Source organism: Pristiophorus japonicus, chromosome 22, assembly GCF_044704955.1.
Source record: "Pristiophorus japonicus isolate sPriJap1 chromosome 22, sPriJap1.hap1, whole genome shotgun sequence".
Lineage (NCBI taxonomy): Eukaryota > Metazoa > Chordata > Chondrichthyes > Pristiophoridae > Pristiophorus > Pristiophorus japonicus.
Window position 1 is genome coordinate 10,604,911 of NC_091998.1, and position 16,127 is coordinate 10,621,037.

General features: G+C 47.3%; 1 long non-coding RNA gene, 1 other non-coding gene and 1 pseudogene across 2 annotated transcripts in view; all 3 read right to left on the reverse strand.

The window, feature by feature from the left end:
• Positions 1-16,127, reverse strand: part of LOC139234676 (uncharacterized) — a 132,281-nt gene that overhangs the window by 12,101 nt on the left and 104,053 nt on the right. The window lies entirely within an intron of this gene.
• LOC139235229 (U2 spliceosomal RNA) lies at positions 12,113-12,294 on the reverse strand. Its single transcript, XR_011588442.1, has one exon. It is a non-coding gene; the product is annotated as a U2 spliceosomal RNA (small nuclear RNA).
• On the reverse strand, positions 12,441-12,678 carry LOC139235197 (U2 spliceosomal RNA; annotated as a pseudogene).

Genomic DNA, 16,127 nt, shown 5'->3' on the forward strand with positions numbered 1-16,127 from the left:
TCACTAAAAAAAAACACATGATCTGGCAATGCTGTTTGTGGGAGCTTGCTGTGCGCAATTGGCTGCCGTGTTTGCCACATTACAACTGTGACTACACTCCAAAAAGTACTTCATTGGCTGTAAAGCGCCTTGGGATATTCTGAGGTCGTGAAAGGCGCTATATAAATGCAAGTCTTTTTTCTTATTTCATTCCTCACACTTCCATGGTGACACCAATATACAGAGATGTTGAAAACACTGCAGAAGCTAAAACTCAGTGTACCTTTTGCTCCCTGTACTCGTGATCATAGCGAACATCTAAAGAAAGAACTTGCATTCCTAAAGCACCTTTACACATCTCTCGGGATATCCCAATGTGCTTCTTGCTGTGTCGGGAACGTGGCAGGCATTTTGCACACAGCCAAAGTCCCATAAGCAGATGAGATGAATCACAGTGATATATAGCCATTCGGCCCATCATGCCTGTGCCTGCACATTGAGCGATCCAATTAGTCCCACTCCCCCTGCCCTTTCCCCTTAGCCCTGCGCATTGATGTTGTAGGATTTCTGCAGCTTTCTCAATATTTGCCCCCCTTCCAAACCCTCAGGGCAGGTTTTAAAGACAATTATTTATTTAAAACACAAGTTACTTGAAACTAGTACACTTAGGATGCGGTCGAATATGGATATAGAGAATGCACCTGCTTCTGTTGAAGAATATTATTTTACACAGGGTGTGCATTTTTGAGCAGGTTAAAAATAACTTGGAACTGCCAGACAGCTACCTGGCATAACTCGCCCAGAGGCAAGTTTTCAAGACAATTCTTTAATCTGCACATTATTTGCAACTATTACAGACACGGTGCTAAGCGGAGTGGATGGTGATGGCTTGGCAGTGTGTACCAATCGCCCTGCTCTGAATAAGCATAGGATTACACAGGACACACGGCACAAAAACAGTCCATATGCTCCACTCGAGCCTCCTCCCGTCTTTCCTCATCTAAACCTATCGGTGTAACCCTCTATTCCCATCTTCCTCCTACAAGATTCTGAGGGGGCTCGACAGGGTGGATGCGGAGAGGATGCTTCCCCTCGTGGGGGAGTCTAGAGCTAGGGGGCATAGTTTTAGAATAAGGGGTCGCCCATTTAAAACGGAGATGAGGAAAAATTTCTTCTCTCAGCTCCGATTTTTTTATGTTCTTATTATATTCTTTTCAACTTGTCCAGCCTCCCCTTAAAAATGCATCGATACTATTCGCTTCAACCACTCCGTGGTAGCAAATTCCACCTTCTGACCACTCTCTGGGTCCTTTGAATTCCCTGTTGGATTTCTCGGTGAACTTATGAATCTATTTTTTTTTTGGCAGTTTTGCTTAAGTTAGAAATATTGGGCAGGACACCAGGAGAACCCTTGGTTCTTCCAACAGTGCCATGGGATCTTTAATGGCCACCTGAACAGGCAGGTGGGGCCCTAAATTAACAGCTCATCCGAAAGGTACAACACACACTCAGCAACATTGGAGTGCTAGCCTTGATTACGTGCTAAAGCCTGGCAGTTTTGGAAGATTGGGAGAAAGGCATTGATGGTGGAACAGAGACCGAATGAGGGATAGTCGACTGTAGGGATGACACCAGGATTTCACCAAACCGGAATGACGGACATGTGAAACTTGCAGTGTCAGCCGTGGCTCAGTGGGCAGCACCCTCGCCTCGGAGTCAGAAGGTTGTGGGTTCAAGTCTCACTCCAGGAACTTGAGCACTTAAATCTAGGCTGACACTCCCAGTGCAGTGCTGCACTGGAGGGAGCGCCGCACTGTCGGAGGTGCCTTCTTTCGGTTGAGATGTTAAACCGAGGCCCCGTCTGCCCTCTCAGATGGACGTAAAAGATCCCGTAGCACTATTTCGAAGAAGAGCAGGGGAGTTATCTCCGGTGACCTGGCCAATATTTATTCCCCAATCAACATAATGAAGTATAATGTGGATAAATGTGAGGTTATCCACTTTGGTGGTAAAAACAGAGAGACAGACTATTATCTGAATGATAACAGATTAGGAAAAGGGGAGGTGCAACGAGACCTGGGTGTCATGGTACATCAGTCATTGAAGGTTGGCATACAGGTACAGCAGGCGGTTAAGAAAGCAAATGGCATGTTGGCCTTCATAGCGAGGGGATTTGAGCACAGGGGCAGGGAGGTGTTGCTACAGTTGTACAGGGCCTTGGTGAGGCCACACCTGGAGTATTGTGTACAGTTTTGGTCTCCTAACTTGAGGAAGGACATTCTTGCTATTGAGGGAGTGCAGGGAAGGTTCATCAGACTGATTCCCGGGATGGCGGGACTGTCATATCAAGAAAGACTGGATCAACTGGGCTTGTATGCACTGGAGTTTAGAAGAATGAGAGGGGACCTCATAGAAACGTTTAAAATTCTGACGGGTTTAGACAGGTTAGATGCAGGAAGAATGTTCCCAATGTTGGGGAAGTCCAGAACCAGGGGTCACAGTCTAAGGATAAGGGGTAAGCCATTTAGGACCGAGATGAGGAGAAACTTCTTCACCCAGAGAGTGGTGAACCTGTGGAATTCTCTACCACAGAAAGTTGTTGAGGCCAATTCACTAAATATATTCAAAAAGGAGTTAGATGTAGTCCTTACTACTAGGGGGATCAAGGGGTATGGTGAGAAAGCAGGAATGGGGTACTGAAGTTGCATGTTCAGCCATGAACTCATTGAATGGTGGTGCAGGCTCGAAGGGCCGAATGGCCTACTCCTGCACCTATTTTCTATGTTTCTATAACAAAAACAGATGATCTGGTCATTATTACGTTGCTGTTTGTGGGAGCTTGTTGTGTGGAAGTTGTCTGCCACGGTTCCCACATTACAACAGTGACTACACTCCAAAAAGTACTTCATTGTAAAGCGCTTTCGAGACGTCCGGTGATCATGAAAGATGATATAGTAATGCAAGTCTTCCTTTCTCCTGCAGTCCGACAAACTGCCCCCTTCCCCCGGTGCAACTTCTACACTGCAGTCCAACTCTCTGCCCGCGGAGGCCCTTTTCCCGGAGAAGCGGTGGATCCGTCAATAAAATTCTTGACGGATCGCAAGTTCCGGGTTTTCGCGCACGCGCAGCGCACACCTAAACCCCGAACTTGCGCAGCCCTACGGGCAAGGGCGCGCACCCGTAGGGGCCGCAAATTACGGCCCAATATCCACGCAAGCTCTACTCCCTCTTGCTCCAAAATGGAGTCGAGGCCCGAGAGAGGGCTTTGAGCTTCCCCACAGCATGGTCCAACACCGATAGTGACAGGAGTAACGTGAGGCGGTGGACTGAAGCATCGCGGGCTTGAAGTGTGCTTTCTCTACAGCATGTGGGTATCAGCAAGCTAAAAGCACCCAATGGTAACACGGAACTGCGTGCGGAGCATCTGCAGTCTGCGTACAGTTTAAAAAACATTAGCGTGCTGGGCTTGAAGCAACTAATTACACTGTACCGAAAACTAATTTTCCATTTAGAAATTGAATTAATAGATTCTGCACTAATTTCCATGAAAATATGTAGCTGGAGGTAATTTCCAAATGCGCTTTTTAATCACGAATAATGAAAAACAATCAACCACAGTAACGCAATACAAATATAACACTCAACACTTCTACGCACGTTACTGGTTAGAAACATAGAAACATAGACAATAGGTGCAGGAGTAGGCCATTCGGCCCTTCGAGCCTGCACCGCCATTCAGTAAGATCATGGCTGATCATTCCCTCAGTATCCCTTTCCTGCTTTCTCTCCATAACCTTGATCCCTTTAGCCGTAAGGGCCATATCTAACTCTCTTGAATATATTCAATGAACTGGCATCAACAACTCTCTGCGGCAGGGTATTCATAGAAACATAGAAAATAGGTGCAGGAGTAGGCCATTCGGCCCTTCTAGCCTGCACCGCCATTCAATGAGTTCATGGCTGAACATTCAACTTCAGTACCCCATTCCTGCTTTCTCGCCATACCCCTTGATCCCCCTAGCAGTAAGGACCTCATCTAACTCCTTTTTGAATATATTTAGTGAATTGGCCTCAACAACTTTCTGTGGTAGAGAATTCCACAGGTTCACCACTCTCTGGGTGAAGAAGTTCCTCCGCATCTCGGTCCTAAATGGCTTACCCCTTATCCTTAGACTGTGACCCCTGGTTCTGGACTTCCCCAACATTGGGAACATTCTTCCTGCATCTAACCTGTCTAACCCCGTCAGAATTTTATATGTTTCTATGAGGTCCCCTCTCATTCTTCTGAACTCCAGTGAATACAGGTTAACAAATCTGAGTGAAGAAGTTTCTCCTCATCTCAGTCCTAAATGGCCTAGCCCTTATCCTAAGACTGCGTCCCCTGGACTTCCCCATCAGGAACATTCTTCCCACATCTAACCTGTCCACTCCTGTCAGAATCTTGCATGTTTTTATGCGATCCCCACTCATCCTTCTAAACTCCAGTGTATAAAGTCCCAGTTGATCCAGTCTCTCCTCATATGTCAGACCAGCCATCCTGGGAATCAGTCTGATGAACTTTCGCTGCACTCCCTCAATAGCAAGAACGTCCTTCCTCAGATTAGGAGACCAAAACTGAACACAATATTCCAGGTGTGGCCTCAGTAAGGCTCTGTACAACTGCAGTAAGACCTCCCTGCTCCGAGACTCAAACCCCCTAGCTATGAAGGCCAGCATATCATTTGCCTTCTTCACCGCCTGCTGTACCTGCCTGCCAACTTTCAATGACTGATGTACCATGACATCCAGGTCTCATTGCACCTTCCCTTTTCCTAATCTGCCGCCATTCAGATAATATTCTGCCTTCGTATTTTTTGCTCCCAAAGTGGATAACCTCACATTTATCCACATTATACTGCATCTGCCATGCATTTGCCCACTCAGCTAACCTGTCCAAATCACCCTGCAGCCTCTTAGCGTCCTCCTCACAGCTCACACTGCCACTCAGTTTAGTGTCATCTGCAAACCTGGAGTTCTACACTCAATTCCTTCATCTAAATCATCAATGTATTGTAAAGAGCTGGGGCCCCAGCACTGACCCCTGTGGCACTCCACTAGTCACCGCCTGCCATTCTGAAAAAGACCCATTTATCCCTACTCTCTGTTTTCTGTCAGTTAACCAATCCTCTATTCATGCTAGTACATTACCTCCAATCCCATGACCTTATATAATAATTTTATCTGGCACCTTATCGAATGCCTTTTGGAAATTCAAATATACTACATCCATTGGTTCCCCTTTATCCACCCTAGTCGTTACATGCTCAAAAAACTCAAATTTGTCAAATACGATTTCCACTTCATAAAACCATGTTGACTCTGCCTAATCAGGTTATGATTTTCTAAGTGCCCTGATTCCTTAACAATGAATTCCAGCATTTTCCAGATGACTGTTGTCAGGCTAACTGGCCTGTAGGTCCCAGTTTTCTCTCTCCCTCCTTTCTTCAATAGCAGTGTAACACTTGCTACCTTCCAATACACTGGAACCGTTCTAGAATCTAGGGAATTTTGAAAGATCAAAACCAATGCATCCACTATCTTTTGCTACTCTCTTCCTTTTTACATACTTGTAGAAGCTCTTACAAATCATTTTTTATATTTCTTGTTAGTTTTCTCTCTCTATTTTTTCCCCTTATCAATTTTTTGGTCATCCTTTGCTGGTTTCTGAAAATCTCCCAACCCTCAGGCTGACTACTATTCTTTGCAACATTATAAGTTACTCTGCATGGCCAGTTTTTTTCATTTGTTCGCGGGATGTGGGCATCGCTGGCAAGGCCGACATTTATTGCCCATCCCGAATTCCCGAGAGAAGGTGGTGGTGAGCCGCCTTCTTGAACCGCTGCAGTCCGTGTGGTGAAGGTGCTCCCACAGTGCTGTTGGGGAGGGAGTTCCAGAGTTCCAGGACTTTGACCCAGCGACGAGGAAGGAACTGCCAAGTCAGGATGGTGTGTGACTGGGAGGGGAACATGGAGGTGGTGGTGTTCCCATGCGCCTGCTGCCCTTGTCCTTCTAGGTGGTAGAGGTCGCGGGTTTGAGAGGCGCTGCCGAAGAAGCCTTGGCGAGTTGCTGCAGTGCATCCTGTAGATGGTACACACTGCAGCCACGGTGCGCCGGTGGTGGAGGGAGTGAATGTTGAAGGTGGGGGATGGGGAGCCAATCAAGCGGGCTGCTTTGTCCTGGATGGTGTCGAGCCTCTTGAGTGTTGTTGGAGCTGCGCTCATCCAGGCAAGTGGAGAGTATTCCATCACACGCTTGATAAACAACCACGCTGGGGAGTCAGGAGGCGAGTCACTGACCACAGAATACCCAGCCTCTGACCTGCTCTTGTAGCCACAGTATTTATGTGGCTGGTCCAGTTCTGGACTCCTCCAAAAGAACTGAATTGACTCTTAGTTCTACAGCTTCCACACTGTCGCACAAGTTAAATGAAAGAACTTGCATTTACACACATCCTTTACAGTCAGTGAATTATTTTGAAGTGTAGTTACCTGTTGTTATGTGAGCAAATGCAGCAGCCAATTCGCAAACAGCAAGATCCCATGCACAGCAATGAGCTGGATGACCAGTTAATCCGCCTTTGATGGTGACCATTGATATTTAAATATTGGCGAAGACACTGGAGAACTCCCTCACTCGTCTTCAATGTAGCTCCTGAGCATTTTCCAACATTTTTTCTTCACAGAAGAGCAGCTTCACAAATTTCAAGGAGCTGTATCAGTGTCAGCTGCGGCTCAGTGGGCAGCACCCTCGCCTCTCAGTCAGAGGGCTGTGGGTTCAAGTCCCACTCCAGGTATTTGAGCACATAAATCCAGGCCGACACTCCCGGTGCAGTGCTGAGGGAGTGCTACACTGTCGGAGGTGCCGTCTTTCGGATGAGTCAAGTGGAGGTAAAAGATCCCACGGCACTATTTCGAAGAGGAGCAGGGGAGTTCTCCCCGGTGTCCTGGCCAATATTTATCCCTCAATCAACATAATCAAAACAGATTATCTGGGTCATTATCACACTGCTGCTTGTGGGAGCTTGCTTGTGCGCAAATTTGCTGCCGTGTTTCCCACATTCCATCGGTGCTGACACTCCAAAAGTACTTCATTGGCTGTAAAGTGCTTTGAGACATCCAGTGGTCATGCAAGGCGCTATATAAATGCAAGTCTTTATTTCTTTTTCAACGGGCTGAACAGGCTGTTAGCTCCCAAACAAAGTAACGATGGCTTTGCTTCTCCCTTCATAAATCAGATAATTTACAAGTCTCCACTGGATTCTATTTCCAATGCCAGTAAACAAGCTTGCATCTTTCAAAATGAGATTTTTCTCGCTCCTAATTAAACCCCGAGGGTGTGCCACGTGACCATCTCAGGCCTACAAAAGTCCGAGCGGCTCAGGGTCTGAAGCGCTGCTTGTTTGGATTTCTGGGAACGGGAGAAAATCCTGTTCACGTTTTTAAAAAAAAAACAGCTAATGCAGAGGAGCACAGGCGGGCCAAACCCAATCCTGCCCTCAGCCATGCATTTCCAAGCAGGGGGTCACGGGCTGGCAACGCGGGCCAATTTTTTTATCCTTACCGAACGCAGCGCATCGAGGCCAACGGTGCCCTGGCGGAGACAGAGTGGGCTCTGATGCTGGGACCTTCCCGCTGTGGGCCGCTCGGTCAGCGAGCAGATAGACTCAGTGAGCCACGAAGCCACGGTGAAGCTATTTTTTTTGTGTGTGCGTCTTGATTTAAAATTGTGCTATCCAAGTGAAAATTTTGGAATGAATCATGCACACTGCAGTTTTAAATTTAGAACGGTCCCTGCAGCAACATGTGAAGCCAACTTATAAATAGGAAGAGTTGCACCTGCCCAATTCGGAGAAGTTTGCAGCAGTAAAACTGCTGAGGCCCAGCTCTTTGTTTAAATTGCTAGCGTGTTCCATCACCAATCGATCACAGGAGCTGGCTCATCCACTTCGGTGTTCAGCGACTTTCGCCAGGCAACGGAGTGGAAATTAAAGGACTGCAGGAAAGTAGTGAGAGACTTGGGAGACCATCCGAGGTAGACCACTGATATTGGGAAATTGGCGATGTCTAACTCAAAAAGCACTCCCTGGATCACATGGAAGAAGCTTTTTCCGTGCTGCTTATGTCTCTCCTTGGACCCCTCGGTGTCAGCCGTGACTCAGTGGGTAGAAACATAGAAAAATAGGTGCAGGAGTCGGCCATTCGGCCCTTCGAGCCTGCACCACCATTCAATATCATGGCTGATCATTCACCTCAGTACCCCTTTCCTGCTTTCTCTCGATACCCCTTGATCCCCTTAGCCGCAAGTGCCATATCTAACTCCCTCTTGAATATATCCAATGAACTGGCATCAACAACTCTCTGCGATAGGGAATTCCACAGGTTAACAACTCTGAGTGAAGAAGTTTCTCCTCATCTCAGTCCTAAATGGCTTACCTCTTATCCTTAGACTGTGTCCCCTGGTTCTGGACATCGGGAACATTCTTCCTGCATCTAACCTGTCCAATCCCGTCAGAATTTTATATGTTTCTATGAGATCCCCTCTCATCCTTCTAAACTCCAGTGAATACAGGCCCAGTCGATCCAGTCTCTCCTCATATGTCAGTCCTGCCATAGTAGCACCCTCGCCTCTGAGTCAGAAGGTTGTGGGTTCAAGTCCCACTCTAGGGACTTGAGCACATAAATCTACGCTGACATTTCCAGTGCAGTGCTGAGGGAGCACCGCACTGTCAGAGGTGCCGTCTTTCGAATGAGACATTAAACCGATGCCCCGTCTGCTCTCTCAGGTGGACGCAAGAGATCTCGCTGGTGTCCTGGCCAATATTTATCCCTCAATCAACATAACTAAAAACAGATTATCAGGTCATTATCACATTGCTGTTTGTGGAAAACATAGAAAATAGATGCAGGAGTAGGCTATTCGGCCCTTTGAGTCCGCACCACCATTCAATATCATGGCTGATCATGCAACTTCAGTACCCCATTCCTGCTTTCTCTCCATACCCCCTGATCCCTTTAGCTGTAAGGGCCACATCTAACTCCCTTTTGGATATATCTAATGAACTGGACTCAACAACTTTCTGTGGGAGTTTGCTGCCGCGTTTCCCACATTACAACCTTTGGCATTTGTTCATAAATACAAATGTAAAACTAATGACACTGCTTGCATTTGTTTCCATTTCCTGTAAACTTCAAAATCAATTCAAAAGTCAATTGCAACACAAAATGCAAGCTAGATCAGACTGGTCGACTACGCCTCACTGGCATGACAATTGCTTGCATTAAAATTTCTGTCCTCTTATTGGCTCAGTGCCCCTGGCGTTAGTTTCAACTCGAGATTCATTTCAGGCTGCCAAATCCCTCTGATCAATTTTCCTCGGAGCCCTTTGGTTCCACATCTTAATTTGATTTTCAAATGCAACACGTACATTGCTACGATGAAGAAAAAAAACACAATGGAACAACACACCAATGTTGCGATGGAGAGATTTACCACCAGTCGTTTGCCAACGATCAAAGGGAAATCCTCACAAATGGGAAAGTAAGTGACAAACAGGAAATGTCCACAGATGGCTGGACGCTGTTCAGAGTTTGCCGTTAAAACTCACAATGCAACAATACTGATCAGTTTTCTGCATATTAAAATCAAGTCCTCAAATCAACGGTTTTGGTTACACTTTTGTGTCAACCTTTTTCCATTGTAAATTGCTATATCAACTTTACTCATTCAATTTTGCTCTGTGAACTGTCACGATGAAGTTGCAGGCTCTGGCCACTAGATGATCCTGTGGAGCAAGTTTTATGAAGTCTCCCTCCCAACTCAATTGTCATCTTTTACATATAAAAAGGTCAACTGCCTGTGGGCAGCAGCAAGGGCAATTTACTGATAATATATTACATGTCTCAACGTGAATTTTCTGCAGGTGTCACACACACTTCTTTCCTTTGTTGAGTACTTTGTTCAGTACTGAGGGAGGTGCCTTCTTTGGGAGGTGGCATTAAGCGGAGGCCCCAACTGCCCCCTCACATGGACGTAAAAGATCTATATGAAGAGCAAGAAGTGTGTTGGCCAACATTTATATTCGCAATCCTTTAAGCAACACAACCACCAAGAGATTAACTGGTCATTTATCACAATTGCTGTTTGTGGGATCTTGCTGTGTGAAACTTGAACTGCTGCGTTTCCGCACATTGCAACAGTCATCATCATCATCATCATCATCGGCAGTCCCTCGAAATCGAGGAAGACTTGCTTCCACTCAAAGTGAGTTCTCACGTGACTGAACAGTCCAATAAGGGAATTACAGTCTCTGTCACAGGTGGGACAGACACTGGTTGAAGGAAAGGGAGGTTGGGACTGGTTTGCCGCACGCTCCTTCCGCTGCCTGCACTTGTTTTCTGCATGCTGTCGGCGACGAGACTCGAGGTGCTCAGCGCCCTCCCGGATGGTCTTCCTCCACTTAGGGCGATCTTGGGCCAGGGACTCCCAGGTATCGATTGGGATGTTGCACTTTATCAAGGAGGCTTTGAGGTTGCCCTTGAAATGTTTCCTGTGCCCACCTAGGGCTCACTTGCCGTGTAGGAGTTCCGAGTGGAGCGCTTGCTTTGGGAGTCTCGTGTCGGGCTTGTGGACGATGTGGCCTGCCCAGCGGAACTGGTTGAGTGTGGTCAGTGCTTCAATGCTGGGGATGTTGGCCTGATCGAGAACACTAACGTTGGTGCGGCGGTCCTCCCAGGGGATTTGCAGGATCTTGAGGAGACATCGTTGGTGGTATTTCTCCAGCGATTTGAGGTGTCGACACAACAGTGACTACACCTCAAATGTACTTCATTGGCTGTGAAGCGCTTTGAGACGTCCTCAGGTGATGAACGGCGCTAGATGAATGCAAGTTCCTACTACTGTTATAGAACAACATATCCAACATAAAGTTCCCTTTGAGCTGGACCACTCCTTCCCCACAGGTGACCTCCTCAACGGTGACCGGGACTACCCCTTCAGCGACAACTGGACCTCTCCTTCCCCACTGGTGACCTTCTCTTCAACGGTGACCGGGACTACCCCTTCAGCGACGACTGGACCTCTCCTTCCCCACTGGTGACCTTCTCTTCAACGGTGACCGGGACTACCCCTTCAGCGACGACTGGACCTTTCCTTCCCCACTGGTGACCTGGGCTTCTTCTCCTCCTCCAGCATGTGGTGAGTACCATGGCTGTGATCTCCCTGACCTCCCCCACTGAACTCCAGCGAACCGCAGACCCCCTCATTGCCTGCCCCCAACCAAGCCTCGGACCATCTACCATCAAGGGCGCGACTCAGCGCTGAGCCTGCGGCCAACATCTCGCCGTCGGCAACTAGGCCCATACAGCAGTGCCTGGTCTTCAATAGTTTTGGACCCCCTTGCCCCTGGACCAAGACCTTGCTCAGTTAAGCCTATGTGGTAGCCAGTGTGCAATGACCACCCCTGGTTAAAAGAACTCACGCACAGGCACCTTCCACTCCTGTAACATGGAAGTTTTAGAGTGGAAGCAAGACTTCCTCGATTCTGAGGGACTGCCTATGAGGATGATGATGATGTGCGGCGCGCTGGAGCTCCAGTGCAGCTGGCTCACCGGATTTTAAATGCAAAATCCGCGCATGCGCGTTATTTTCAATGGGCACGGAGCCCCCCAAAAAATTAGAGGGTGCACTGATCCAACATGAGCAATTCCAAGGGAGATTTGCTTGAGCCTACAAATTAATGTATTGTATATTGACTTGCCAAAGACCTGCTGAAACTTTAAAAAAAAAGCCCACAAAAACATAAATCAACCTATTGCAGAATCAGTAGCGCCAACAGTAGGCCCACAGATTGTCAGGGCAAAATGAATTACCCCCAGGGTGCATTTGGGATAGCCATAAGTTTGGGGGATCTGTAACCCATGTAACAGTAGAAGTGTTGTGTAAAATTCATTCATGGGATGTGGGCGTCGCTGGCAAGACCGGCATTTATTTATTTATTTATTTATTTATTTTCTCATGTTCATTCTTGTCAGCTCAACTCCAGCGCCAAAGATCACTTTGCGCTACTACACTTGATCTTAGCCAAAAGGCCGAGAGGGAAAGCTGCACCGTTCCTGGAAACTCTGCAATACCAGGTCGATGCGTGGAGTGGACGGAGCAAGCCCCTGTTCCATCTCCCTGTTCCAAAAATCAATTTAATATTTGGTCCCCAGATAGGGGATATTAAACTGATAAGAACAGATACTACTCTTGATCTTAGCCAAAAGGCCGAGAAGTGCAAGGCCGGCATTTATTTATTTATTTATTTATTTATTTTTTAATTCGTTGCCAATCTTTCCAATTCTTTGTCAGATCACAAACGCCAGAGGTCACCTTGCACACATCAAGGATCACTCTGCGCCAATGCTCTTAGCCAAAAGGCCGAGAGCCACTGCACCGTTCCTGGAAGTACTGCAATACCAGGTTCGTGCCATGGAGGTGGATGGGTCAGGCCCCCCACACACCTCCGTCGAGGTGGATGGGTTAATCCACCCCACCCACCTCCTATTTCCAAAAAGCATAGGAGAACCACCTTCCCGATCCAGGGAGAACCACTTTGGGGTCATGGTTACTCCCCTGTCAGGTCAGTTACGCATGATCTTAGCCAAAAGGCCGAGAAGCGGAGGGAGTTCCAGGATTGTGACCCAGCGACGGTGAAGGAACGGCCGATATATTTCCAAGTCAGGATGATGTGCGACTTGGATTTGAAAATCCTAGTCTCACACTTTGGATTTCAAACACAATTTCAAAATTTTCATCCTTATTGTCAAAGCCCCTCCCAAGCTCTGAAATCTCCTCCAGCTCTACAACCCCTCCCCGAGATGTCTGCGCTCCTCTAATTCTGCCCTCCTGAGCATCCCTGATTATAATCGCTCAACCACTGGTGGCCGTGCCTTCTATTGCCTGGTCCCAAAGCTCTGGAACTCCCTCCCTAAACCTCTCCACCTCTCTTTCCTCTTTCAAGGCGCTCCTTAAAACCTCTCTTTTTCATCAAGCTTTTGATCACCTGCCCTAATTTCTGCTCATGCGTCATTTCTACAGGGTGTCAAACCTTTAACGCCTGTGAAGCACCTTGGGACGTTTCACTACGTTAAAGGTGCTATATAATTACCAGTTGTTGTTGCTGGAAGGGAACTTGGAGGTGATGGTGCTCCCACCCACCTGCGGCCTTCTAGGTGGTGGAGGTGGGGAGCAGCTGGAGGTCTAACTCTGTCACAGAATGGCGACGTATACAAGGAAGGTGTGACGGGTATGGAGAAGGACTGCTGGTTGCTTTTAAAGCAATTAGTCTCCTAGATTAAAGCTAAAAATACAATGAGCTAGTTTTTAAAGGGAGTGGGGGGGGGGGGCGTCATTCAACAAGTACAGACAATGGAGATTGCACAAAAGGCTAAATGTAGGTGGGTCGGAGGCTTAAGGAGGAGCAGTCAGAAAATGACGTCAGAATAGAGATGAAAGAGATGTTAGTCTACAAGGAAAACACCAAGTACAAAATAGACTATCTTCTTCCAACTTGAAGTTTAAAGTGAAGTACCTGCTGAGAGACGGAATTGGCATCTGTTATTACACCCTGGTTCGGGAAAGAAGAAACGGAACAGCTTTTAAATATCAATAATGCAGACTTGAACAACGCTTCTGGGAGTTTTTTGTGGACAGCATTCCAATCGCTTAATCCTGTGCAGTCTGGGAAAGCTGCTAGTGATGGGAAGGCAGGACATTTTGTTCAGGTAACCAATGGTTTATCTCCAGCAGCAAGAGTGAACCATAAGGGACTGAAAGTTCCCCTGCCTGTGTAGATTATTGCCCAAAGAAATTGCAGTGGGAGCATGGCCAGTAGTAATCACTCAGTGGCAAGTAACATTCGTGCCACACAAATGGCAGGCAATTACCATCTCCAACAAACAAGAGTCAAACCACCGCCCCATGACATTCAACGGCATTACATGCGCCGAATCCCCCACCATCAACATCCTGGGGGGGGGGGTCACCATTGACCAGTAACTTAACAGGACCAGCTACATAAATACTGTGGCAACAAGAGCAGGTCAGAGGCTGGGTATTCTGCCTCTCTCAAAATAGATGTCGGTAAGGAACTGGAGAATGTTGTTTTTCGTAGCTTCACATTCTTCCCCCTGCAATATTTTAATTATTCTGGAACTCCTTCCCTAAACCTCTCCGTCTCTCTCTCTCCCCTTTTAAGATGCTCCTTAAATCCTACTTCTTTGACCAAGCCACCTGTACTAATATCTCCAATGTGCTCCACTCCCACTCTGATCTCTCCGCCCTTTCTGATGATACACACTGCAGCCACAGTATGTCGGTGATGGAGGGAGTGAATGTTGAAGGTGGTGGATGGGGTGCCTGTCAATTGGGCAAAATGAATTGCAGCGCTCGCCAAGGCTTCTTCGGCAGCACCTCCCAAACCCGCGACCGCTACCACCTAGAAGGACAAGGGCAGCATGCGCATGGGAACACCACTACCTCCACGTTCCCCTCCAAGTCACGCACCATCCCGACTTGGAAATAGATTGGCCGTTGATTCACCGTCACTAGGTCAAAATCCTGGAACTCCCTCCCTAACAGCACTGTGGGAGCACCTTCACCACACGGGCTGCAGCGGTTCAAGGCGGCGGCTCACCACCACCTCCGCGAGGGCAATTAGGGATGGACAATAAATGCCGGCCTTGCCAGTGACGCCCACATCCCGTAAACACATTTATTTTTTAAAGTCGGCCGTAGCCAGGTAACTTCAAGGTGTCCAAATTGCCTCTCAAAATAGATGTTGGTAAGGATCTGGCAATAATATTTTTCGTAGCTTCACATTCTTCCCCTTGCAACATTTTAACTACGCTGGAAATCCTTCCCTAAACCTCTCCGCCTCTTTCCCCCTTTAAGATGTCCCTTAAATCCTACTTCTGTGACCAAGCCATCTGTCCTAATATCTCCAGAGTGCTCCACTCCCACTCATCTCTCCGTCCGCTCTGCGATGAGGCACTTTACATTTTTTCAGCCTCCACATCAAGTTCAACAATCTCAGACCATAACCTCTGCCCCTACTTTGTCCACACGGCAACTGTTGATGATTCTGCCATCCCCATTTACACCTCCTCTAGACTCAGCTTTCGTTTCTTTATTGTTCCATTACCATCTCCTTTCGCCCTGCACCATTCATCCCTTTTGTCTCTCTAATCTCGCCTGCCTTCCACCCTATCACAGACCTTCCCTTCTGATCTTTCCTCCCCTCCCCCCATCACTCGTTTAAAAACCTGTTAAATCTGTAACTTTTGCCAGTTCTGACGAAGGGTCATCGACCTGAAACGTTAACCCTGTTTCTCTCTCCACCGATGCTGCCTGACCTACTGAGTATTTCCAGTATTTTCTGTTTTTATTAAAGATTTGCAGCATCTGCGATATTGTGCTTTAGTCCCAATATCTCCTCGTGTGGCTCGGAGTCAAATTTTGTTGTGAAGCATTGTGGGGCATTTTACTATGTTACAAGTGATATATAAATGAAAATTACATTGGATTACTTTTACATAGGATATACGGCACAGAAACAGGCCATTCGGCCCAACCAGTCTGTGTCGTTGTTAATAGTCCCTATGTAACTTTGAGAGGTTCATGACACAGGGCGTGGTGAAGCCGGTATAAAGTTTAAATCAACATGGCCGTTCATTTGCAGATATCTCAAATTGCTAATACTAACAGGCCTTGACATCCTGATTTAGGAATTATCCACCAATGAGGCAGTAGCACGAAGAACAGCCATTTCCAAACCTTTCGACCCACAATGTTCAACAGGCTGCTGGAAGAACTTAAGTATAACAACCCGAGAAAAGAATCTCGTATGTTTGATAACCCAGAAAAATTGCCATGATTTTTACAGCACGACAGCTGCAAGAAAAATGCAGAGAACATGGCCGCCTTTGACCTTACAAAGGCCTTTGACACTGCCAACCATGAGGGACCATGGAGCGCCCTCCTCAGTTTCGGCTGCACCCAAAAGTTTGTCACCATCCTCCGCCTGTTCCATGACAACATGCAGGCCGTGATCCTGACCAACGGATCCATTA